Source organism: Mus musculus, chromosome 6 (assembly GCF_000001635.26).
Source record: "Mus musculus strain C57BL/6J chromosome 6, GRCm38.p6 C57BL/6J".
Classification (NCBI taxonomy): domain Eukaryota; kingdom Metazoa; phylum Chordata; class Mammalia; order Rodentia; family Muridae; genus Mus; species Mus musculus.
This window is the reverse complement of record NC_000072.6, coordinates 145,314,711-145,327,911: the sequence shown is the minus strand read 5'-3', so window position 1 is coordinate 145,327,911 and position 13,201 is coordinate 145,314,711. Positions and strand designations below refer to the sequence as shown.

Here is a 13,201-nt window from a genome sequence, read left to right as displayed (position 1 = left end):
CCAGTTCCCGTGGCCACGAATTGTGAGAGGGCAAGTAGTTCCCATCTGGAGGTGCTGTCTAGAGTCAAGGAAGGGATTGTTTCAGAAATGAGAGGCCAGGCCCAGCACTGCACACTTGCAACCTCAGTACTCAGCAGGTAGACACAGGATGATCAGAGTTCAAGGCTAGCCTTGGCTACATAGTGAGCCTGAAGTCAGCCTGGGATCCATGAGACCCTGTTTAACTTTCCAGCCTCCAAAATAGTGAGCGAGCAGCTGACTCTGGCTTTGGTCGACCAAGATGTCATTACAAGATGGCATCTATCTGAATTTGTTCATATACTTTATAACAAATAGGTACTAATGGTAAGGAGATTAAAATCAAACACATTACTGTATACTATTATATTAGCATTATGTTATATTGAGTGTTATAAAAATGTACAGATATATTTTGGTTGATATTAAGTGGTTTCCCCTGAAGTAATAACCAAGTTTCAGCATCAAACCCTGGAAAGCATGCAGTTTGACTGCTATTAATACAAAACACCTTCTCATGTTGTCTTGGATCAGGGCTTCCTGCCTCCAGTAACATGAAGAGGAGTCACATTCAGTTATCAGGGAAGTGTCAAGGGGTGGCAGTCTGGCTGACTGAACTAGAAATAACTACCTAGCACTAGAGACAGCCCCCCCCCCACACACACACACATACATTGGAAAACTACTGTGTCTACACCTCCCTCCTAGTCGGAACCCACCCGTTCAAGACAATTATACTGCTCACCTGAAAAACAGCCTGGGGTGGGGCTGGGGTATGCTGGGAGCTACATGAGCTTATAAGCACAGCCATGGTGGCAGTTTAAAATCAGTTTCTCTGTACTGTGACAAAGAAGGGATCTTTTCCATAAGCTGAGCCTGACCTGCAGAAGGGCTGTTGGGTTTTAAGGGGTATATTATTTAGCACCTTGAATACTTGTTTGTTCCAGATCCTCTGTGGGGTACAGAGCATGGCTGTGTTCTCAGGGGACCAACTCCCCTTGCCCCCTGGGACACTGCACGGATTGTCCCTGCAAGTGCTTCCCCGGAACTTAAGTGAAAATGCAGACCAGAGGCTTTAAACAACGATGTGGACTGGCTCCATCTGCCTTGAGAAGGGTGTAACCAAATAGAAAACACTACAGAGGCAAAGCTCTTGAGGAAACCCTTCACGTAGAACTGTCGGTCAAGCCGGACTTGTCAGACAAAGCAGTGGTGAAGATGGTGATGAAGAAGGTTGCATCAGTCCCTGGGGGTAGGTAGCAAACCAGCTGCCTCGTTCCTACGTTTGAGTGACTTCTGCCACTAGGGCAAGTAGGCAAGGTCTCCCATACAACAAGCACGAGAGATTTGCCTGCGTGTGTTGTAGGGGGTATTGTGGGGAAGGACAAGCCACACACTTGAACCCTATTCTACCTATGGCCTGGCTGCCCTTTGACCTATACTATGTAACTCTCTTAGACCTCCCTTTCCTAACCTTCATTTGAATACATGCATAACTAAACTTGTGTTTAGACACATATATGCATATTTCATCACAATGAACCATCTGCTTGCCTGTGTGGGTTACGTAAGAGAAGTGGGCGAGGCGCCGGTGCAGGCAGAAATTCGGTTTGATGTTTGTTTAATTGTATTTCTGTAATTCTGTCAGGAGAGAGCCTCTCCTGAATGAGCATATGGTTTAAAGAGAAAGCTGAGGGATTTGAAGATAGATGCTGGGGAAATTAATAATCAGTAGAATATTCTGGGAGACATTCTGGCAGTTATAGTAGCCATGCCTCCCTCCCCCAAGTAGAAAGGAAAGGTCAAGGTTCAGATGCCCTAAACCCCACATGCTGGTTGTCGGTCCCTGAGTTGTCTGAGGTCCTCTGGTCAAGAACAGCAGAGCTTCACCTCCCTGGAGCCTCACTCAGACCCCCAAATGCCATCTCAACCTTTCCCATGCCCCTGCTTAGCCGTGCCCATTAGCTTTGAGAAAGCAGGAGGAGGCGTTCTCTGAGAACTCAAGCAAGCAACTGACACTTTAGTTACTACAGGTTCGAATCTTAAAATAACACTAACACTAACAGGTTGTGACTGTGGGCTTATGCGGGCATCTTTGCATCATTGTTGCTCTCTGGAAACTCATCTCCACTTTAAAAAGAGTCAGCCTTGGGAGCCGGGAAGAAAGCTCAGCAAATAAATGTGCTGGCTACTTAACTGGGGTAACCTGAGTTAAATCTCTGGAGGAGGAGACAGTCAACAGCAGAGACCTAGTGCAGACTCCCTGGTTTGCTCACACTGGTTGGCTAACAAAGCTACAGGGTTTAGATGCTTTCCGGTGGAGAGCAGCCCCATCTCCGCTAAGGTGGGTGAGTTGTCCTGAGAAGCTCAGAGCTCTCTTAGGTGCTGGTCAAAGGTGACACCTCTCACTTTAGTCAGAACACCAGGTTATCGTGGTGTTAACAAAGTCCTTCTCCTAGAAGTCCCTGAAACCTTCCCTCTCCCTGCGGTATGGAGTTTATCTTGAGAGGACTAGATTTGAAGTACCCTGAGACCACATTTCTACTCCAGCACTGGATTCTTTCAGCTCACAGACCTTGAGCCGAGGTTGTTGAATGTGCCTAAAGAGAGCCAGGGAGGTGAAGGCACTTGTCACAGGCTGTGCCATTCCCTGTGGGTCTGGCTGCAGTCGCTAGCTTGTTCTCCTAAGTCCTGTGCCTAAGAAAAGGCTTCCTCATGGGCCCTAGCTCACACCGACATGTCAATTAGAACCTCAAATATACGAAGTAGCTGTTTTTAGTCATCTTGGGCAGCAACTTGAATCCTTTCTTTTTGTTGAAAATAGATATGTAGTTTTGAATATAAAAACAAGACAGTCTCAAAACTGGGAAATTTTAAAAATAAGTAAACTATAAGTGTGTGTACTCAGGATGTTTATAATATATTGTTTCTCAGGGTCCAGAAGAGAATTTCTCAAAACTGATCTGCTGCAAAGTTTGCTAGTGGGACCCAGAATATACATTTAATAAACATCACAAGTGACTTGTGACTTCATTGCTGGGTTCTTACTATGTTTTACACGTAGTGCTTGCCCTTCACCCACTAATTCTTTTTTTCTTTATTCAAATACTGCCATAGAGCTCTTGGTCCTCCAAGGGAAACACAGCTGTGCCTGCCTGCTAGCAGGAAGCAGGCTCTCTACCTGCAGTTTGTTGGCAGTCGACATTCCCCTAGAAGGACGGGTGGGGGAGGGTCATTGGCGCCACACCTGAGATTGCAGCTGCCCCTCCCTGCTGCTTGTTCGTAATCAGCCTTAATTGCACATGGTCCTTGGAAGTGCCAAAGTGTATGAGCTAGGGCAGTTCGTTTGATGAGGACCTCCAACGTGTGAGTCTAAGGGGAAGCCATTACCATGCTGGGTGAAGACCTCCCAATGGGGCTGCCCTGGGCTCATCCACACACCCAATCTTTGAAGCCTATGAAAAATCATTGGTCTTCCCTCCACCCCAAGCCATCCCCCACCTCCCCACCCCCTCATGAACCTTTGATTGTCATTGCAACACTGTGAGGAGAGGGTAGCTACTGTCTAACTCTGCCTAGGGAAGGAATGTTCAAGCAACACACAAAAGCAGTTACAATTCTGGAAATGTCTGGTTTATAGAATGATTTGCAGGTTTCTCAGAAAGAAACTTCAAGTTTCTACCAAACTGTTGTTCTTGACTGCTTTCTCTAATTAGGTGGATACAAAGTGTAAGATAAACTCAGGTCAACTAGAGAAAGCAATGTCCAATTAGCAACATAGGCCTGCTCCCACTGATTGGGGGAAGGGGGTAGTGTTCTTGGAGCCCAAACAGATGTGTAATAAGATGGCACATCTTAGCCCTCTTGTTTGAGTTTAGTTTGCATGTACCAGCTGTAGGACTTGTGAGCATGTGCCCAACTCTGGGCTCTGGGCTCTGGGCTCTGGGCTCTGGGCTCTAGGAGCAGGATTAGCAACTGGTGCTCCAGTCAGCAACAGGAGGCGAGCCTTATATTTTATAACCCCAGTCCCTGTGTGGGTTGTCAGTCCTGTGGCTTTGAAACAAAGGTGGTAAATAGTCTCTATTCAGCAGCTTCAGTGGGACAGAGTTCATTTTGGCTCAAGGTTTGAAGGGGTACAGTACCTCATGATAGGAAAGGCGTGTGGGCAGAATCACAGACCGCGGGAGGTTGGGAAGCAGCTACTCTCTCTTCGTCATTCAGTCTGGAGACCCTGCCCATGGGGTAGCGCCACCCTACTCAGGGTGGGCCTTCCCAGTTCAGCAAGACTCCTCCTCCGCAGACTCCCATAGAGCGTACCCAGAGTTGGGTCTCCTAGGAGCTGCCAGATCTCTTCAAGCAGACAGGGAAGGTGAAGAAGGGATGATTGGTAGGTTCTTGGTGGCTAGGCTTCTTCCAACAAATATCACCCCAAAGGTGGAAGAGGGATGGAGTGAGAAGATAGTTCCTGGGGAAGGGGGCTATGCATACAATCGTACAAAATAAAAAAAAAATTTACTTTCTGCAACATGTACAGGGGAGTTTTTGGATAAAGATGTGTTGCCTGGTGTGGAATTTTTAGTTTGAAGCCAAACTAACACTGTGAGATACACAGTGATATTTGTCTCAAAAAAGAAGAAGAAGAAGAAGAAGAAGAAGAAGAAGAGGAAGAGGAAGAGGAAGAGGAAGAGGAAGAGGAAGAGGAAGAGGAAGAGGAAGAGGAAGAGGAAGAGGAAGAGGAAGAAAGAAAAGAAAGAAAGGAAAGAGAGGGAGAGAGAAGAAAAGAAAAGGGAAAAGAAAAAGAAAACCAGGAAAGAGGGGGAGAAAGAAGAAAGTGTTAGGTCTTTTAATTTTCCCCCACCAATCTGAGGGCAGGCCAAGGATTGACACAAAGTCACACCCTGCAGCAGACCTCAGGAAGGAGATTTATTGAGGGAGAGGGGTTCTACAAAAGGCTGCCTCCTTTGGACAAGGGTGGAGAGACGCTGTGAAGGCACAGGCTTTCTAAAGGGCATAGCGCATGTAGGTAGGGAGAACACGAGACCAGTGGCAACAGTGGAAATGTGTCGCTTTTGGCGGCTGGTGATGACTTGGCTGCTGGCGCTGAGTTACTGGAAGCGGGCTGCAGGCAGCACCTGGTTCTGAAGATGCCCCTGTGGCCTCACCCATGAAATCTTCCCAAACCTTCCCCGTGGTCAGCACTCTAAGAAGCTGTGCTGTCCCACAGAACCACAGTAGTGGAGGGCAGCGATCTAAACCTCCCAGAATGCAACAAACTCCTCCTGAGGGACCCTCTCAGCCCAGGCTCTCGCTCCCTCCACGGCGGCCTGTGCTCTCCAACCCTGTCTATCTGGGGAGACTCTTGCTCTGTCTCAGAGGCATTCTTACTATGTCTTCTGCTCGAAGGGACAACACGGCTCCTTGGGGTTCATTCTTTTGAAACAGGATCTTGTGTAACCCAGGTTGGCCTCAGACTCACTATGCAGCCAAAGATGACCTCCAACTTACGATCTCCTGCCTCCACCCCTGGAACACAAGGGTTAGAGATGTGCACCCCCATGCTGGTTTATGTGATTTTAAGGATTGAACCTAAGGCTCCTCGTGCTTCCAAATGAGTCTCTCTCTCTCTCTCTCTCTCTCTCTCTCTCTCTCTCTCTCTCTCTCTCTCTCTCTCTCTCTCTCTCTCTATCTCCCTCCCTCCCTCCCCCTCCTTTCTCTCCCCCTCTCTCTTTCCTCTTTAGGGAGACAGCTAAACTCAGACCCACCGTGATTATTTCCTCAGACGGTTTCTTCTTCAAGCAGATAAGTAAAGATGTGAGAAAGAACACACGCCCAACTGTTAAGAACAACGAAGTGACTCTGCTGCAGGAACCCAGTGTTCTGGGAATCTTGCTATACATAGACAGTTCACACTGGAAATGGTTACATGTGGCAAATTAGCTTATTTAATTGTAGACACTAGAAAACACAACATCAAGCAAGAAACAGCTATAAAAACCTCAGTGTCACTGTTAATATTTAGCTCATCAGATGTGCTGCTGTCCTGGGGTCTAGCTAATGTCTCCCTATTGTGGCTTAGTGCCCATGTGTGAAGGACTAGGGTCTATCGATATCTATTTATTTTTATTAATTGTACTTATTTGTAGTGCTTCTTATTGAGTATTGCAATGTACTAAGCAAGTGCTTTAGCTCTCTCTCTCTCTCTCTCTCTCTCTCTCTCTCTCTCTCTCTCTCTCTCTCTCTCTCTCATCTGAAATCAATTGCCCACACCTGAGCCTCCCATAGGTAGCTGGGATCATGGGCCTAGACCGTTAGTTTCCAAGTCAAGTCTATTTCTTTATTTTTTCTTTGTTTTTGTTGTTGTTGCTTGGGGAATTGTTTGTTTGTTTGAGACAGGGCCTCTCTATCTAGCCCTAGTAGTTCTGGAATTGACCACACAGACTAAGCTAACCCTCAGATTCTTAGAGAACTTCCTGCCGCTGTATCCTACCCAGCCATGCTAATGTGTTAAAGCATTGTGTTCTCAACCTTCCTATGCTGTGACCCTTTAATACAGTTTCTCATGTCGTGGTGACCTTATTTTTGTTGTTACTTCATAACTGTAAGCTTGCTACTGTTGCAAATGATAATGTAAATAGCTGGTGTACCCCAGAGGGGTCACGACCCACAGGTTGAGAACCACTGGTAAAGACCTCTAGCCCCAGAGTCGCAAATCTTTTTTTTTTTTTTAATCCTCATTCTAAGGGTTTCCATTCTCATTTAAAAACCTGTTTTGTTTTGTGTATGCATGAAGGTATGCACATACCGCTATTATGCATATACTATGTCAAGTATGTGGGGCTCAAAGGACAACTGGTGGGTGTTCTTTCTTGCACCATGTGGGTACCAGAGATTGAACTCAGGCTGTGAGTTATTATGACTATTTATGTTAAATAGTCATGAGCAAAGGTCATAAAGACGCTTGCGGGTAAGAGACCAAAGGGAATTCACAACATTCACAAGCGAAGGGATGAGGCTGCAGACTCGGTTAATCAAGCGCCACATCCCTGTGAACACACACACATGTGTGGAGGGACACTGGTGGCCCACCTTGAAATTTTACAGAAAAATAACCACGGAGAAATGACCCGAGCCTAACTGAATCTGGTTGGGTTATTTTCTTTCTCAGTCCTGGACTCTGAGCTAGGCTTTTGCATGCGCTGTACAGGCGCACTGCCCAGGCCCAGCTGGGGACTTGCTTCCAGAAGCCACTGATATAAAGACTCCGGAAAAGAAAATAAATAAATAAATAAACAAATAAACAAATAAATAAATAAATAAAAATATTTCTTGAGATTTGATCCCCTAGAGGCCAACAGGGCTGGCTTTCCTTAGACAGAACGTTTATAAACTGCACCTTTCCACAAAGATCGGTTCGGAGATAATTTATTCATGAGAACTGTGGTTCCGGCATGCCTTTCGGGACTGTAACATGAGTTCTCTGTGGCAGGCAGCACACGTGTTAGGATCACATTCTTACCCATGGGATCTGCTATAAAAGAGAAGTGAGGCTTTCATGCTGCCAATGACGTATTCCATTTCAGAGCTGTGTCTGAGACCGCCTGCTCATATGTGGTCTTGGAATGTCAGTGTGGAGATCACCCACGGACCATTCCTATCCTGATAAGTCTTGCTTTTCCATAATGCCCTGCACTTACGCCTTCTTCTTGTTTCCCCATAATGCCCTGCACTTACTCCTTGTTTTCCCATAATGCCATTCACTTACACCTTGTTTTCCCATAATGCCCTGCACTTACTCCGTCCAATGTACTTGCTTTGCTCTACTTTTCATTCTCATGATGGGAGGGGAGATCAATTTATTATGTATGTTTGTGTGTGCATGTAGGTGAACATGTGTGCACAGGTGTGTGTGTGCGCACACGTATAAATTTGAACATGCATGTGAATGCCAGAGGACAACCTTGGGTATCATTCCTCCAACAAAGTTTACGTTGTTTCTGGTTTTGTTTTCTTTTGGTGAGACTGGATATCCTGGAACTCACCAAATTGTGGCCAGTGTGCCCCAGAGATCTCCCCTCCCAGCACTGGGATTACAAACCCGAGCCACCATAGCCAACTTTTTAAAACCACGGGTTCTGGGAGTCGAGTCTGTAATGTGTGTCAGTGACGCTCGCAAAGCTCTGTCCTAGCTCCTTACACGTCAGTACCAGAAAGACATTTTGCATTTAATTTTTTATGACATACCAAGAAAAACCCCTGCACATAATTTTATAACTGCAATGCTATTGAGTAGCTTTCTGAAACTTTGGCTAAGAAAAATATATCTTCAAACCAGGCAGTACATCTCACATCTATAGGTCCAGAATGCAGAAGACTAAAGCAGGAGTATTGCCGTAAACTCAAGGCTATTCTGAACTACCTAGTGAGTTTGAGGCTAGCCTGTGCTAATATCAAGAGATTGTCTCAAAAGAGTGACTCTTCAAACTTTCATCTGGAAAAAAAAAGGAACGACTGTGGAGTTGCAATGCTCACGGCCTTAGCTTGGGCTGCCTTCCCAACTGCTTGTAACTCAATTTTCCCATTAGTAAAGGTTTTGTAGCCATTTGGGCTTTTCTATGTCCGTCCAGGGGGTATATAAATGCTAGATATCTGTCTCAGGGTAGGTTAGTTACCTATCCATATCTGACTTCCTCTGAGTCTGGGTGGTGAATCTTTCCACCTCTGACTCTTTCCCTTTAATTTAAATCTAAAAAGTAAATTATTGGATATTTAATAGCGTATTTAGTAGCATATTAAATATGACAATATTTAAAGAAACCAAAATTCCAGAATTCTCACTACAGTTGGGGAACCGTGTTTTGAGCGTCATCAGCCTCCAGGGTCTTCTAAGATGGACCTGTCTCTGACCTGAGCATGGCTTCTCTCTACATGCCTTTTCATCCAGATATTTCCCAGTCTCTGTGAGGTGGCAGTAATGGTACAATTACAGCACTCCTAAAGTCAGAGCTTAGCCCTTCTTCTCAGTATTACTCAACCACCAACTCAAGTAAAATAAATTATTACGTATAGCCCTTAGCACTCGGTCTAAATAAATGACGTTTCTGTGTCATTATTTGGGAACTGGAAGTCAATATGTGCCTTCCCGTTATCATCCCTACTGTCCCTCAGTTCCCATTATTGTCCCTACTGTCCCTCAGGGCAAAGGATGATAAACCTCATTAGCTATGTCATAACATGGAATGAAGGGATGTGGGGATACTTTGGACTGTCCATGCTCCTGCCTCAGACAGCAGCTGACGATGATTTGCCTCATGCTCTAGCACAGACTTGGTTTTGCCAGCTGCAGACAGTTTCTGCAGTTGTGTGATGATTGGAATTCTGGGAACTTTTAAGAGGGTGTATATAGTCTATGGTCCCATCTCCCTGTTGGGTGGTTGTTGATCATTCAGGGGGTGGTTGGTTGTGGTTTATTAGTAGTTGTAATCAAAGAAGAAACAAAGAGAAATTAGATTCAGATCTCTGCCTGTCGTCTCTCTCCCTCCCCCTCCCTCTCCACCTCCCCATCCTTCTTTCTCTCCTATCTAATGATAGGAGTTGAAATGGGGGGGGGCAGGAGAGACAGCATGGGGGGGTGAAGAGTGGAAAAAGAAGAACCTGCAAAGTAGCAAAGACCACTGCACCTAAGGAACACTCTCGTGTCGAAGCAATTTCGGTGAGGGGCAAGCAGAGGCCCAGCTTTCCTGCTGGGCCCTCTGGGTGAACTGGGTCTAGTAGAACTTTAACTCAAGGGTCTTGTTATCAGAGGAGAAAGAGTAAGTCACCCCCAAGGCACAGTTGGCCTGTGTGGCTCACAGCGCATGCTAGACCTCAGCAGGGCTTGGTCCTCAGAACTCTTTACACATGACTCACAATTCATACACACTTTGGCTGCAGGCACTCTGCACCTAATGCTTCCAACTGCAACCTCTCTTGAGTTTCAGGCTCTAATAAGCGGATTCATCAACCTTTCCAAACATGTCCCTTATTGGCCTCTTGATAATTCTTATCCTAATGTCTTCCCATCACTGGAAAGTCACTAGCTGAGTGTCCTTTGTGACCCGCACTGCTTTGGCTCTCTGGCTTACACCCTAATGTCCATCTTTGTTCATTCAGTTGTATGAAGTGACTTTCCTTGCTGTTCTTACATCAGACTCATGACAATCTTCCTGCCTCAGCTTCCCCAGTGCTGGGATTCCTCTGCCCAGCTACCTCGCTGTTTTTCAAATATGTTTAGCAATATCCTGCCTCAGGACCTTTGCACTGGCAATTCTCTCCTGGGGATGCTTTTCCTGGTTATCTGGGTGATTTTCCCATCCACTCTTAGGTCTGCGCACAAATGTCACCTTGCCCGAGGAGTTCTCCCATCTAAAACAGCAGCTCCCCTGCATCACCAGCTCTTCCTGCTTCCTTGCTATTTTTTCATTTTTCAATTCTGCACTCTTTAAGTTAATAATATCCCATTGCATGTGGTAGGCCTTTGATTACAAGGGGCAAGATTGTTTTGGTAGTAGAAACATGTGCTGCCAATCACAATGTAAAATGGTGTTGTCTTAGATTTTACTGCTGTGAACAGACACCATGAACAAGGCAACTCTCATAAGGATGACATTTAATTGGGGCTGGCTTACAGGGTCAGAGGTTCAGTCCTGTTTCACCAAGGTGGGAGCATGGCAGCATCCAGGCAGGCATGGTGCAGGAGAAGCTGAGGGTTCTACATCTTTATCTGAAGGCTGCTAGCAGAAAACTGGCTTCCAGGCAGCTAGGAAGAGGGTCTTAATGCCCACACCTACGGTGTCACACCCACTGCAACAAGGCCACGCCTACTCCAACAAGGCCACGCCTTCTAATAGTGCCACTCCCTGGGCTGAGCATATCCAAACCATCACAGGAGTCCTGTGCCTTGACTGGGTGAAACACACTATTTCCTTCATTTTTATTTCTCACTCTTCCTAGAAAGCAGACTCCCTTGGGGTGTGGATTTTTGCATGCTTGACTCACATGGGTTATTCAGAACATAGTAGATGCTTGATAGATATTTATTGACTGATGTCAAGGGGCTAATGAGAAGTGAATTTGAAACCCTCCTATGAGAACCACATCTGTTGCAATTGCCGTGAGGGAAACGCCTCAAGAGACAGGCCCCGTGTGCTGGAGCCACTGTTGCCCAGCCCAGGCCACACTGCTGCAGCTCGCCTGTCGCCCCCCTGCCCCAGCGTGCACTAGCGGTCTCAAAAGATTCAAAGTCCAAGATGGCAACCCTCAAGGACCAGCTGATTATGAATCTTCTTAAGGAAGAGCAGGCTCCCCAGAACAAGATTACAGTTGTTGGGGTCGGTGCTGTTGGCATGGCTTGTATCATCAGTGTCTTAACGAAGGACTTGGTGGATGAGCTTGCCCTTGTTGACATCATGGAAGACAAGCTAAAGGGTAAGATGATGAATCTTCAGCATGGCAGCTTCTTCCTTAAAACACCAAAAATTGTCTCCAGCAAAGAGTATTGTGTAACTGCAAACGCCAAGCTGGTCATCATCACAGGGGGCCCGTCAGCAAAAGGGAGAGAGCCGGCTCTGTCTGGTCCAGCGAAACGTGAACATCTTCAAGTTCATCATTGGCAACATTGAGAAGTACCGTCCACACTGCGAGCTGCTGATTGTCTCCAATCCAGTGGATATCTGACCTACGTGGCTTGGGAAATCAGTGGCTTTCCCAAAAGCCGAGTTATTGGGAGTGGTTGCAATCTGGATTCAGCTGGGTTCCGTTACCTGATGGGAGAAAGGCTGGGGCTTCACTCGCTGAGCTGTCACGGCTGGGTCCTGGGAGAACATAGCGACGCCAGTGTGCCTGTGTGAAGTGGTGTGAATGTTGTCGGCGTCTCCCTGAAGTCTCTGAACCCAGAATTGGGCACTGATGCAGACGAGGAGCAGTGGAAGGAGGTTCACAGGCAGGTGGTGGACAATGCGTACGAGGTGATCAAGCTGAAAGGTTACACATCCTGGGCCATTGGCCTCTCTGTGGCAGACTTGGCCGAAAACAAAATGAAGAACCTTAGGCGAGTGCATCCCATTTCCACCATGATTAAGGGTCTCTATGGAATCAATGATGGTGTCTTCCTCAGTGTCTCATGTATCCTGACACAAAATGGAATCTCAGGTGTTGTGAAGGTGACACTGACTCCCAAGGAAGAGGCCGGTCTGAAGAAGAGCGCAGACACCCTTTGGGGAATCCAGAAGGAATTGCAATTCTAAAGTCTTCCCCGTGTCCTAGCACTTCACTGTCCAGGCTGCAGCAGGGTTTCTAGGCAGACCACACCCTTCTCGTCTGAGCTGTGGTTAGTACAATGATGTTGAGGTGGTGTGAAGAAACATCTCAGTGCCCACAGCTCTGCCCTGCTGCCAAGTGGTACTTGTGTAGTGATAACCTGGTTAGTGTGACAGTCCCACTGTCTCCAAGACACACTGCCAACTGTGCAGGCTTCTATTACCCTGTGAGCCTGCGGCATTGCTGCCCTGTGCACCCTCACCAAACATGCCTAGGCCAGTGAGTTCCCAGTTAGTCATAACCTGGCTCCAGTGTGTACGTCCATGATGCATATCTTTGCATAAATGTTCTACAGGATATTTTATGTGTTATATGTGCCTGTCGCGTGCATTGCAATATTATGAGAAATGTAAGATCTGCATATGGATGATGGGACCAACCACTCAAGTGTCATGCCAATGAAAACACCAAATAAACCTTGAACAGTAAAAAAGAGAGGGAGGGGGAGGGGAGGGGGTGGGGTAGGGGGAGAGGGAGAGACCTGAGACCTGGTATGTGAAAACTGGGAAGGATTAAATGGCCACATGCCACTCCAGTTAACACTAACCCAGAGCATAACTTAGGGCAGAGCTGCTCATTCTCTGGTCTTTTCCACCCGCCCCGACTCTGTCGTGCCCCACCAAACAGGTATGTCTCCATTAACCAGTGTCCTGGTGTGCCATCTGCTGCCGTGATAAATGCGAAGACCAAAAGCAGTGTGGAAAGGAAAGTGTTATTTCATCTTACAGCTTGTAGCCTGTCAGGGAGGAAACACGAGGCAGGAACATGGAGGCAGGAACTGAGGCAGAGGCCATGGAGGAACACGCTTACTGAAGGCCATGGAGGAACA

The 13,201-nt window shown here is 46.7% G+C and overlaps 1 pseudogene; it reads left to right on the top strand.

Annotated features, from left to right (window-relative positions):
* Gm15707 (predicted gene 15707) lies at nt 11,200–12,778 on the top strand (annotated as a pseudogene).